At 49.0% G+C, this 13,971-nt stretch overlaps 1 protein-coding gene across 1 annotated transcript in view; it reads right to left on the bottom strand.

The window, feature by feature from the left end:
- Positions 1–13,971, bottom strand: part of CSNK1G2 (casein kinase 1 gamma 2) — a 102,972-nt gene that overhangs the window by 75,182 nt on the left and 13,819 nt on the right. The window lies entirely within an intron of this gene.

The following is a 13,971-nucleotide window of genomic DNA, read 5'->3' as shown; positions in this document are numbered from 1 at the left end:
GCTGCGACGCAAGTCGCTTGCTCAGATTTACAGATGGGGATGGGGACCGAGGCAACTTCCTTCTCTTTGGGGATTAGGTGCTTCTTACCTCGGTCGGGTCTTACACCGTGTTTGGTGTTGTGACCTGTCACCTGACAAAAAGCATGGACTCAGAAATCAAGCCTGCAGCAACAGCCCAACTGAAGAGACTCCCTGGCAAACAGCGCAAGTTAACCCCAATCTCCTCACCTGACCCTCATCAGACAGCACACTGATCCGTGAATCAGCAGCTCATGGTCCCCTGCCAAACAGGAGCCCTCCATCACTGCCGTTGCCTTTCCTCCCTGCAACTTTCTCACTCTGGAAGCAAGTGAAACCCAGTCAGTGCCACCAGCCGGGAAGCGACTGTTATTAACCCATGTTTCTTTATTACTGTGGCCACCTTGGAGTTCGAAACTCCAGTTTCCCTTTCGCTGCTGCTATTGCCCTGCCTCTATGCACAACTCAGCTCCAAAGCAAAGCAGACTCAGTTTCTCTTTTGGTGCAGTACATTTGGCTTTTGGGGCATCTATACATGTGCTCCGTGGTGGAGGCGCTTTAATTAAAGCGTCCCTTAGGAGCAGCTCCAATTAAAGCACCAGCAGCATCACATGTATTCAGCATCCTGGGCCTCAAAATGGCTGCGGCGGCGCCATTGAATGAGCTTTAGAGCACTCCTGCTACCATTTTGAAACGTGGAGATGCCGAATACACGACGTGGAGGCTGCTGGAGTGCGCCAACTAGCACGCTCCAGCAGACTCGATTCATTGAGTCTGCTCCATGGGTTAAATTAGCACACGTCAGAGCAGAGTTCCATCACATGCATAGGTGCCCTTGGTTTCTAGGTGATGCAGGATTTCAGGTGACAAACCCAGCACGGAGATGTTGTCTCCCACCAGAATTTGGGAAAACAACCAACACACAAACAGCAAACCATTTATTTTTTAAATAATGAAGTGGAGAGTTTTGGCACAACTGTCTCTGTCTCTCCTGCCCACTTCCCTGGCTATTCTCCAAGGGCAGAGGGTGTTCAGCGCTCAGGTCAGAGAGAAAGCCCCGTCTACAAGATCAGAGTGGGGGTTCTCAGCCCCCAGAGCACGCTGCACTGGAGTGGGTGTCAAGACACCTCCCAGCAACTCAGTTTCCCACCAGGCCAACACCGAAGCACTTGGAGATAGATAACCCCAACGATGTACCTGTACAACTGCGGTCAGCAACACTGTTTAAAAACACTGCATCAGCATGTGACAAGGAGGCTACATATGAACTTGCTTCTCCAGCCAGTTGAACACAAAAAATGCCGTGTCTAACCAACATGCAACTGTCTCAGAAGAAACATCCAAGCCTGGCAATGGAGAGTGAAGAACCATGGTCCGTGCTGCATCCAGGCATAGATACCAGAAGGGAGCTTAGGCTCATTGAACCTGAACTCCTGCAGGTGACGGGCTATTAAATTCAACCTACTTACCCTCCGCTGAGCCCAGTAACCCCCCAGACAAGCCACCAGCCTTGCTCTGAAGACCACTCTCCTTGGGAATTCAGCTTAAGGGTTAATCCCCCCCATGTTATGAATTCATGACTTATCTCTAATCAGAATTTATCCAGCTTCAGTTTCCAGCCATTGGTGGGTTATGTCTTTCGCTGCTAAATGTACCAGTCCTGTAGTCCCTGGTAGGTTCTTCCCCGGAAGGTGCTAACCCACCAGTCAAGCTACTCCTCAGTCCTCCTTGTAATAAATTAAATGCACTATGAGATGCATTTTCTCTGGAGTTCAAACTGCCTTTGGGCTCTTTCTGTGCTGTCTCCAGTATGTTGTCATCTTCTTAAAAATACAAATACCAGAATTTCTATAGTACTCTCCTGCTATGAAGATGAGAATAAGAAAGCTTAAATATGCCAGCACAGAGCCATGCTGCTCCAGATATTGAAGTGGTGTTCAACTCAAAGTTTAGATACCTAGAGAGAAAAAAAATTGCACCAGGTTTGTACAACAGGAAGAGACCAATAACCACATGCCCAAGGCTACACTCTGTGCTTTAGACTATTTAAAGTTTCTATTAATGTCAAACAGATGCATCTAAATTACCTGAACTGCTTTAAAAAAGTAGCTCTCCAGCCAAAATAATTGCCCACCCCTGGCCTAAGGTGTCAGTAGTAAGACAGAAGCAGAAATGAGCTTTTTTTTTTTTTTTTTTAATACTGTGAAGATTTCAGGATGATGCCTCCTTTACAAAACAAGCAGGAAAGAGCATTAGAAGATATGCTAAAGAGAATAATCCAGGACTGGCAGAGGGGCACAGACTCGATGATTTAGCCCTGTATAGTTTAAGCCACCTAACCGTTATGGCTGCATGTGGACTAGGCCAATTTCCTGCCCACTGGTGGGTGAGTGGGTGTGCGCTTGCCTGCAGTCAGCTTTCCTAAAAGTCAGCGTTTTGGCAGCAGGTCAGCAATAAATATTTAGCCCCCCAAAATATCTAACAAGGAGACAGCTCCATTTTCCCATGATAGAACTGGGACAGTTGTGCTGCACATTTGCTCTCTGCTTGCATGAGCAGAAATAGACATCAATGCATTTCAGATGCAGCCACTGCACAGCAGTCTGAGGAAGAGTCTTATATCTTTAAATCACAAAAGAGCTTGCATAACTAATGGCCCTGGCAGTGTAACACCTACATGCTCCCTCATTAAAAAGCAACCAAGTAGAAAACTTCCTGAGCTGCTAAAGCTAGTTTTCATTCAGCCCCTTCCCTGCCAGGGGCAGGATTCAACTCTCTTCGCTTGATCCCTTTTCAAGTCAGTCACACCTGGGTGGAAAATATTAACCATGCAATACCAAAGGGAGCAGAAATGCCACGATGGAAATGTTGGCGGTGGCAGCGGCAGCACGGGAACTGAGCAGCACGAGCTAAAAATACTTCTGGAAGAAAAAAAAAAAAAAAAATCAAATACACACGCTAAAATAAGATCAGAAAACTAGACTAGCGAAATCAAACACAGCACGAGTTTGAGACAAGTCCTCCGGAGCTCTGAACATGCAAGAAGGGAATCCACTGAATCTATTGATCTGTTCAGCTCAACGGCTCTGACTAGGTACCTTAAACTCCAAATGAGGTTGATAAAGAGTTTTACAAAACCTAATAAATAGAAAATGCACTTAAGCTCTCTAACAAAACCTGAATGAAAACAGCTTTTTGGTCAGTGCTCAGAAGATCACTCCAGTGATCTCCGGCTAAAAACTCTCTGTGCCTCTGTTTTTCCCATTTGCAACATGTGGGTATGTACAAGGAAAGAACAAAGACAAGCAAGTCACAGCACTGCCTGGGCCACTTCCCAGGGGCTAGTTACTGTCCCTCAGCTTCTATGCCGTAAATTGAATGGGACTATTAGTACCCAGCATGAATAACCAGAAAATTAGACTGATGAGGAACCGAGATGATTAGCCTACTGCCACTGAACTGAGATGCATCATGAACATAATTCCACAGATCTCTTAAATCCATTTCTATCATTCAGGCTTGATCAGCCTAAATAGCAACAACTACATTGGGGAAGTGCAGAGATTTCAGTTGTAATAATCAAGCCTGTTTCTAGTAACAAAGGCAAGGGAGCAGTACCACTCGATAGCTGCAATCAAAGGGACAGCGGCCAGTTACAGCCTGATGGCTAATTCTTTCTCTGTTGACACAGCCCATGTGGTCCAGCTGTTTCTACAGGACCCACAGGACAGCACCCGCCAACATACTGACGGCAGCAATTAAGCCTCGTTTGGCACCATAAGAGCTGTATTCAGGAAGGCATTTCAGACATACTGGCTGAGTCACTAATTTGAGCAAGTGGTCCCAGCCACCAAACCCCTTGTGCTCTCTGGGTTTTCTGTTTAAGTCTGAGAATAAATCCAAAGGACAGCAAGCTCCAGAGGGGTTAAAAGCTGAGGATCTCAGATGCAAGAAGTATTTGCTCAAAAAACTCAATGCCGTTCCAGAGCTGGAGTGAAAGGAAGTCTGTGAAGGAGTTGGCCACATTCTGGAGGGTCAAAAAACAAAAACACAGTCAAAGTCCACTTGTCCACCATGCTCTTTCCAGCCTCTCGCCTCCCCCCTTCCTCCAATGCACTTTACCATGAGACTTCTGAAAAAGGAAATCTCATTTCTTGAGCTGCCCTGCTCAGCTCACACAGTAAACCCACTGTCACATAGTGGGAATCTCACGAGGAGTCATCTTCACTGCCATGACCCAAGTGCCACCTCTAACCAACATCCTGTCCACAGGCAAAAATCTTTAATTCAAGACGGATGGTGCTTTCCACTCAGGCTACATGAATCAAACAGAAAGTCAAGTGCAACTCCCCAGCTGTGAACAAAGCTACTTTGGATGGGGCTGCAAGCTGCACCACAGAGTGCCAATAGCTTTCTTGCACCTTTTCATCATTCCTCCAGACACATTCTTGCCTTCTGCCAATTCTAATGGGCCAGTTCCATGCTCGAGACCCGCGTCTGCATGTGGATTGCAGCTCCAGCCATTTCATTTTCTAGCCCCAGTCCAGAATGCCAAGTGCAACAGTGACCAGGACAACATGCGTTTTCCTGGTGTATTTGCTGCCAGCGAGCCAGAGCCTGAGACCAAGTTCCTAGTGGGACAACAAAGACCACGATTTCAGATCCAAAAGCCAGAATTCAGTGATGAATGGCTCCGAATCCAAGAAGCTGGGGGAGCAAGGAACCCATCAGATGGAATATCACTACTGGAAAGGGGAATGGCCATAATGATTCCCTACTGTAAGACCAAAGACTAGGAGTTACAGTCCAACATGCCCATTCTGCAGTATGATAGTAGGTAACTAACTACCTGCACTGCAAAACACAGAGCCCAAGGTTGTCTCATCTCTCAATGGGAAAATGGACAGACACACACTCTGGACAGGCAGAGCCAGAAGAGTCCTGCTATGTATTTGACCATCACGGAGGAAGAAAGAGGGGTGCTGCCAAGGCACCCCATGGTGGTTCTCTGCTGCAGCTGCCTGTTTACAGTGGCATGAGATGAGTGAGTGATACACTTTTCGTGAGTGATACAGGACTGTTCAAGAGGAACTACAGATAGGCCATCAGCCTGCTGGGCAAGGCAAACTGCTCCTCACGCACCCCATAGCTCACTATTCCCATCATCCATTAGTCTGCCGATCAGCCCCCAAAAGCCAACCATGGCACAAGCAGATGGTTTTCAACCAGAGGCTTGGCACAAACTCTCCCTTCCCTCCTGTGCCGCGACAGCCCAAAAACAACAGGAAGCCCATCACTGACAGGCTGACATGTCCCTGCCTCTCCCTACATGCTTCCAAACCCTCAAAAGCAAATAGTTTTGAAAAGAAGGAAACAAAGCACTTCTCTGGACAGGGAGAAGGAACTCTGACAGAGCATGTGACAAGCAGAGAAGCGAAGGGATGGAGGAGCAGTTGCCACATTTATCTCCTTTTGTAATGTTTCCCTCTGATCCACATAGGTTAGGATTTTTCCCCCTCTGTGGTTATCACAGTAATGGGCCACAGAAGGAGACCTGTGATGGCAAGCCAGAGACTGCTCAACCTGCACAACCAAAAGCGGAGAACCAGGGTCAATCTGCTGCAGGAGATGCCAAAGGACTTTGCCAGCAGCGTGGACTGCCTCCATGAAGTGGAGCTGCAAAGCAGATACAGGATGGGGAGGAGGAAGTGATGGCAGAACAGAACCAGCATGACTGGACAATGAATGAGCAAGATCAGCATCCCCAGGGAAAGGTGCTCCACTAAATGCTTGGCATGATGATCAAGGGGGACAAAATGAACCTCACTCACTCCATACCCATGCCCCAGTCCTGCCCATTCTACTAACCACCCTGCCACATTTTCCACCCAATGGACAATCTGGCAGGGGAGTGGGCAGGGAAGGGAACTGGGGGAGTGTGAAACTGGGCCAGTTGCTGAGAAGTGTCAGGAGAGAAGAGCACCTGATCAGTAGACAAGGCACTCTGGCACCAGGACAGCAGGTACATTGTGAATGAGAGACCCTGTTGCTGGTGACATTACACTTCAGCATCTGGGTTCTTGCTGGTTTTGGTAGCTGAACCTCGGCTGCAGCAGCTATGCACTGTTTGTGCTACTTGCCATTAATTAACTCTGTTGTATAACCCTGAGGTACGTGCATGTACTTGCAAAACATTAAGTAAAGACAGATGGTTTAAAAAAACAACTTTAAATTGGGTCTCAGAGCGCTAGTACATGGAACAGTGGATGGACATGGTACTCATGTGACTTCAGCCCCCAAAGTAAGAACACAAGCACACCCAGAGCCCTTTCTTTCACTCGCTCACCCCCCCAAGTGTCAATGATCACTTTCTGGTGTGGTAAACCACAAGCTGCAAGTCAGTGGCCTATTCCAGACAGAAGCTGTGCTGTGCCCAGATCATGCATGGTGTTACACAGCTGTGCTGGCACTGCCATCTTGTCTCCAGCTGGCAGAAGGCACATTTCACCATATCTAGCCCTTGCTCAGTGTGTAGCGAAACCACTTCCCATCAGAAGGTCTCACACTAGGATAGGGCTTCATAAGTCAAGGAGTAGGAGAAAACAGGACAGACTGGATTCACGCAAAACAGCAGAGCTGACCACCACTGACAGCTACATTACCGCGCAGGCCATGTTGGGGGCTTTTTCTCCAATTCATATACACCAGATCTGTGGGATATTCTGGCATCATTTACTTTGCCAGTACATGCCATATCACTGACCTCTAGGGTCCACTGACAGATACTATAGGAGTTGTCCCCTCTTTATACAACCACACACACCATGGACACGTGTGCCCTCCATGACACTCTTTAGGATGCCTGTTTGCTTAAATTCTACTGTACTTGTAGAGATCTGCCCACCCTGTCCCCAGAGTTGAACCATGGTAATCACTGCGTGGCCAACAGCTGACCCAAACCTGAACTAATCAGTCTCAGATCTGCAATGATGCAGGGTAACTGACTTCCAGATAGCGACAGCAACCCTTTTCCCGACTGGCCAGGCCTCTTCCTGCGATGCTCCTGGCATCGAAGACCAGGATCCTGGGGAAGTTCTGGGCCCATGGCTGGTCAACATAGGTCTGTACTGACGATGTAATTCCACATCTGCATGGGCTGGATCCAGATCCTCTAAGGTAGCATAAGGGATCAGACTGCCCCCACTCCATCTCCATATGCAGCCTGCTCACATTCCTCAGGAAAGGGCATTTCTGCCTTCTTATGCTATCAAAGCACACCTCCTGCATTGCATTCACCTCCCTTCCACAAAAACAATCCCAGAGGTTGTGCTAATTGCCAGCATTTGCCCCTGGTCATTACTCAGAGGACAATCCATGCCTTACCACCAAGGGCTGTGGACAAAAAACAGCAACCCAAAGCAAGAAGGGGTTTACTATAACAAGCTGATGGGTTTGGATTTCCCCCATAGGCCCAGAGGGAACATGCAGGGTCTCTCGCAGTTCACTCTGGAAGAACGTGGGGCAGCTCCCAAGTGCCACACGTGAGGGATATCACCTCTAGTGCGCACACAGCCACTTGTATGTCGCAGTGTGGCTGCTGTCACTCATGAGTCGTAACCAGATCACTCCCATAACTGACTGACCCCTTCGAGGCATGTCTTCACTGCAATGCAGCAGCCCTTCCCCCAGGCACGAACAGTCACGTGCAGGTGCCCAGACGGGGTTAACGGCAGATTCCTGGGGGCACAAGCTTTCTACAACCCGCCTCCTGAAATGGAGGCTGAATCCAAGGAGTGCAGAGCTCTCCTCTCTGCTCCACCAGGCGCCACAGCCAGATGCTAGGTCCCAGGCTGGGAGCCTTTGCATTCCACCTGTAGGAGGTTTCCTGCCCTGCAGGATGAATTCAAATGAACAACCACAAGTTCCTGTGTAGGAAAAGCCAGCCACCTCCTCCTTGCAGGACCGGGGAATTCCAGAGCCTGGGGCCTCTACCCAGCGCTCTGGCAGCTTCAGGAAGAAACAAGACTCCCACATCATGTCACCAGCCAAATCCACAGGAGCATTCTCTGGACTACTAATATTTACTCTAAAAATGATGCTTGCATCACCAAATTTAAAAGGCTTGAAACTTGCTGGAGAGGGGTGGCTCCACAGATGCACCAAGCTGAAGGTGTTTTGTAGCATCTTCACATGTCATCAACACCATCAGCCTCTTCCAAGAGAGCTTAGCAAGGTGTGAGTCGCTCAATAAGGCAGTCAGGAAGCAGGCCGGTAAGTCCATTTCCAGACCCACAACCTGCAAGGTGACCTCAGCGATGGGTGGAGAGAAAGCCCTCTGCCCAGTAATTAGTCCATTCCCTGCATGATGCCAACAGTGACAGGGTGGCAAGTGAGCTTGAATGATCAACAGCCCCAGGGACTAATCTTACCAAAGGATGCATTTCTTACAAGAGAGGCCCAGTCTTCTCATGGCAGCCAATCGCCAACCCAGCACTGTGCCGCTGAGGGACAGCAGAAGCAAGACACCAGAAAGGGAGGTAGCCTTGTGATTCAGGCACTGTCCCAGGGCTCAGATCTGGGATTCAGCCCTACCTCTGCCACAGGTTCCCAGTATGACCATGGCAGAATTACTTGATCCCCACGTAACCTCAGTCTCCCACATACAAGATCAGGACCACACTCCTCCCTCCCAAGATTTGTTTGGTCTGTTTAGACGGCAAGCTCTGTGCAGCAGGGGACTGCAACTGAGCCTCAAACAGCCCCCAGGCAAAGGGAGCTCTGCCTCTAATGTCGAGATGTTACCATAATAGAGGATCAGTTGGAAGATTCAGCTTATCAAGATTTCCACACGTGGACCCAACAGGAATTAAAAGAGCCAGGTCTTTCATGCCAGTGGACGTGGGACTCTCCAGAAAGCTAGGTGTGAGGATGCTGGGGGTTTGTGTGCTACCTTACTAGGCTGTCCTACCACCAAACAACTAATCTCATCCACCTGCAGCCTGGGTGGGAAAGCAACTTTCAACATCAGGTCACAAAGTTTCTCCTTCCAAAGCAGTGATTCTCAACCTGCTTAGACTCAAAGCACCCCCTGGAAAATGCCAGCTCCTAGTTTTCCACTTGTTTTTTGGTTACAAAAAAACCAAAACAAGACAAAACAGAGCAATTTTTCTGTTGCAAAGAACTCTGAAAACCCACAACAGGTCAGAATGTTTTTAATGCTCTCGATTCCTATTGAAATCTCTGGATCCTGCAGCATCACTGGTCTACAGCCTTGGGTTGCAGCTGCCAGGGGTGTTGGCTGGCAGGCTAAGGCTAACAGTTCCCAGCTCTTGGACTGTACTTATCACCAGTAGCCTCAGGACACTTTGCATAGGGAGGTATCATAACCTCCTTTTTAAAGGGGGGTGGGGCAGGGAAAACTGAGGCAGGGAAATAATGCGACTTGCCCAGAAACACCCAGGAGAGCAGTGGCAAAGCTGAGAACAGAATCCAGGTCTCCCATGTCTCAGTCTGGTGCTCCATCCTCTACCTGCCCAGTGATGAGGGATGTACTTCCAGGGGACCCAACAGGGGGCTTGGACCACTGCTGTTCTCACAGCCACAGCTGTGGAGAAAACCCTCCCTGCTGCTTGCAGTGCAACACTCCCTGCGATTTACTTCAGGCTGAGATGCCCAAGTAGAGAGACTTGAGGGTGTTTTGATATGCTCCTAGAGAGCAGTGCTTCTTTCCACCAGCCCCGAGCAGCATGCAGGTAGCATGCATTCACTGAGGGGGTCCTCCCTCCCAATGCCCATGTCGCATCACACAGACGGTGCATCTTAACAGGTATTGACTTGCTGTCAGGAGAAGACTGAGAAAGGCTGCCAAGCACTCGGCTCCTCCTTTCTCCTCATTTCTGCTGCCAGTCAGATGCCAGCCCCCTGGCCTGTGCTGCCTTGCGTCAGGGGAGAGTCCAGCCCTGCAAATGGATGGAGGCAGGGAAGGAGGTTTTGCAGTGGAGCATGAAATCAGCAGATTTCATCCAGGTGGAGAAAGCTCATCCGGGGCAACTTGGAAACATGGAGAGGGGTTTCCTGAGGAGACCAGGCATTTCCCAGAAACAGAAACCTGTGGGCTGGCTGCATCTATCCTATAGCCAGCAGCTCCGAGATCACTGGGGCAGCAAGAGCCATTTCCTCCTCTGCCCAGAACAAAACAAAAAAGCTACTAGATAATTTGGAAACGCACACAGCCAAGCTGGCAGGAAATGCTGCTGATTTTAAGTCGCTTCTACTAGTAGGTGGTTTAGGAAGTTATTCTGATGTTTGTACAGCACCTGGGGCCCTGGTCTCCACTTCAGCACAGAGAAAAAAACAACAGAAATGCATGGCTACATCCAGAAAGCAGAAGCCTCAAGTCCTTCAGGCTCCGCTTCTGGCTTTTGTTGTTAACCTTGGACCACACGATAAGACTGTTGCCTTGCTCAAACCCCTGGCTTGGCCTGTGATCCCAGCTTTGGCATGGGCTTGCCCTCTCACTGCGTCCCAATTTCCATCCACCAAGACTGGGATAATACTGATTGACCTTAGGGGGGAGCTGGCATAAATTAGTGTTTTGAACCTCCCAAATGGAAGATGTCACATGCTTATACTGAGCTAGAGTAGCCTCAAGAGGCCCCAGTTGTGCTAGACACTGCACGTACACACAGCAAAAGCCCCTTCCCAAGTCCAGATTAAACCAGGAAGTGCGTATTTTACACCTGGGGAATGTAGGCACAAGCAGCCCAGGTCTAAGAGTCACCAGAGCACCCTGACTCCAGCTATCCTCTACTTAAGTGACTTCCCTGAGGTTACACAGAGGCTGGGGCGGAGCTAGGACCTGAACCCAGGTCCTGGGTCCAGGAACCCAACCAGGAGTCCCTTTCTTCAGGGGAAATGGTGGCAAGTGTGGGAAAGTTTTGGGTGATACAGGGGATATAGGCTGTCCCCTGCCTGGATCATCCAATGTCACCACTGTGGGGGGGACTGAAAAGAGCTGGGCCCTGGTAAGAGTCAAGGGGGCATGTCCTGCATTCAAAAATACAAGAAGTTTCCTCCCCTATTTCATTCCCTTACTTCAAGCTGCCTGAAGGCCCACCTACTTCCCTGGTCTTCCCCTCCCCTTTATTGCTATAAGATCAAGGACCATGACAGTGTGAGGCTGGGAGAAGGCATGAGGTCAGGCAGGGTGAAGGACCCTCTCCCCTTCTGGCATATTTGGTTCCTCACTCCGAGCCCTCCCAAATTCCTCATTGGACACTCAATGCACCAAACAGGCTCTCGCCACCCCAGCTCACATGCTTCTGCTCCAGCTCTTGGCTCTCCACTCCTTTGCCATCACCGCCCTTCCCAAAGCCCCCAAGTCAGAGAAAATCCAAGAGAGAACATCTACAAAGCATTGCAGCTCGGCAGGGGGAAACTAAGACAGCAGCAAGTACTCTTCCTAACGAGCGAAGAAGAACGCTTTGTGCCACAGCAGATTAGTCTGAGAAGCAGCAGTGAATGGCCCAGGCTGCATTTAGCTGCCTCTCCATTATCAAACTGAGCCCCTCAGTCTTTTCTACATTCATCCTTAAAGGACCAGCGAAGCAGGGGGGTTCTTATCCCTAGCTTACGGATGGGGAACCGAGGCGGAGACTGAGTGCCCCAACGTCACACAAAGTCTGGGGCAGAGCAGGGACTGGAACCCAGTTGCCCCAGCCCCAAGCTAGTGCTCTAACCACGCAACTGCCCTTCCTTTCAGTGGCAAGGGTGGGGGGGAAGTTGGTGCTCAGTGAAGCTACAGTGGTGCAAGTCCAGAGACCACCTCCCATTGCTGGCCCCATCACAATTTCTATGGGGCCCATCACTTTCCCATACCTCAGTGGCCTCATCTAGAGAAACTGGCTTGACACTTTCTGAAGCACAATGAGAGCCCTGATGCCAGGAGTCTGACACACAGAACATCATGACTTTACATCGTTTGCTATTAGCTCTTCCAATATTTGCCCAGACATCAGCAGAGTATTTTTCAATGCAGGTTTAGCCAAAAGGTCCAACTCTCTAGCTGCTTTCAGCGTTGTCCTTTTTGCACTGGGTCATACATCGCTTCTTTGCTATAAAAGTAACTGGAAGCAGCCATAAGTCCACAGAAACAAAGCAATGGTGGGAGAGGGGGGAAAGGTTCATTTACCAAGTCTTAGACAGATTATAAGTGAAGTCACCACCAGTCACAACAATGGGTCCAGTGTAGGCCTATTCCTCTGGACACATTCAACACCTGGGGACTCAATCCAGGTGACCATCTACAAACAGATGCTCTGTAAAGTCACAAGGACTATTTGTGTGAATAAGATAGGAACAGTTCAGCCCATGGAATATGTATCAGCTCTTATTTTACTATCACTGATACGTGACTAGTATGGCAAATGCATGATCCATGCCCTCCATTTCCTGGGCTCTTCCTCTCCGGATCTCTTTCTGTCCAAGAGACCTCAACCAATGCACATTAACCTTTCATTATTATGCAAAAGGTAAATCCCAAATCCAGTGTCTTTATTTTTGGCTCAATTACTCATATTTGTAGTTCTGAGTCTCTATTTCTCCATTCCCTGCAGACTGGATACAACTTCTTTGGCTTCCTCTTTCATTATACATCCTATTTAAAGGCCTGAATTTGCCAACACTGCTAATTAAGGAGACGGGCCAAGAGTTTCCAAGGCACCTTATGACTTTGGGCACCCGAACAGAGACACCTGCTGCAGCCTAATTTTCAGGATGCACTGAACTTCCCACCCTCTGGAAATCAAGCTCCTTTGCGGCCTTTCAAGTTGGGAACTCAAGAACAGAGATACTTCAGTTGGCTGCAGGGTTTCCCACCAGGAGAAATCCCTTTGGTTTAACTGAATGCTAATCACAGTACCATATGCTACATCTGCCCATAGATGCCTGCTAATATTTTACCGCACAGTTTACCAGGCACCCACTCTCTGATCTGTTCCTAGTTTCAGTACCTGCATTTTTACTCTCCCAGTTCCAAATGAGGGGCTTTTGCTCTTAGTGACAATATTCTTTACGTCTCAAGGCAAATTCCCCCTCCCAGTCCTCATACGTCGCTTCTCATGTCACGATTCCAGGCTGACTGAGGGCTGGCCGCATGCTCTTTGTTAAATTGGAAAGAAGAAGTGCTGAAGCTTTCAATGCTGAGCATGGCTCCCTGGGCTCTGAGCAAAGAGGTCTGTGTGAAATGTCTCCGGCTGGCTGCCTTCAGGTACGCACCCTCAATTTTGCCATGACAAATCAGAAAAAGCTCCAAGTAAAACTCAGCCAAAACCCCCACTCATGTTCTGGTGACCTCAAACTAGGCCATCTCTCATCACAAGGCAGGTCAGCCTGGTCCCCAGATTTATGAACCTGACTAAGACAGTCCTTGGCCCTTATCACCATAGCAACCGACACCTTAAAGCAACCCTGTCTTATGAGACTCTTTAACCCATTTCACAGGCAGCTGAGACAGAAGGCAAATCAAGTCACCTTCCTAAGGTTGCACAGGACACTGACAGAGCTGGGAACTGGACCCGGGTCTTCAAGTCCCAGTTCAGTGGCTTAAACATCCTTCCCCATTTGTCAAAAGAGCTGCCACCTTCCATTCAGAGATACCAGTAGGTCCTGACCTTATTTCTGACAGGTGAATATTATGGGTAAACCTAAGGGGGCCACCCACTTGTAACTAGAGGAGGAGCAGAGCACCGGACAGTTGACTGGACACCCTTAAAAATTGAAGGGTTCGTGTTCTCTGGCACTTACAACACTGCCTGCAACATTCCCACCACAGGCAATAGGGAGCAGGGAACATTGTAGGTACCACCGTTAGTGTAATTACCAGGGAAGGTAAATGCTGAAATTCTACTGGGGCCCATTGCATAGGGTTTACCTGCCAATAAACTTAAGCAATCT

This window comes from Gavialis gangeticus, unplaced genomic scaffold (assembly GCF_001723915.1).
Source record: "Gavialis gangeticus isolate Ggan-Ray unplaced genomic scaffold, GavGan_comp1, whole genome shotgun sequence".
Taxonomy (NCBI): domain Eukaryota; kingdom Metazoa; phylum Chordata; order Crocodylia; family Gavialidae; genus Gavialis; species Gavialis gangeticus.
Note: the sequence above shows the minus strand (reverse complement) of the source record. Positions and strands in the feature narration are given on the sequence as shown.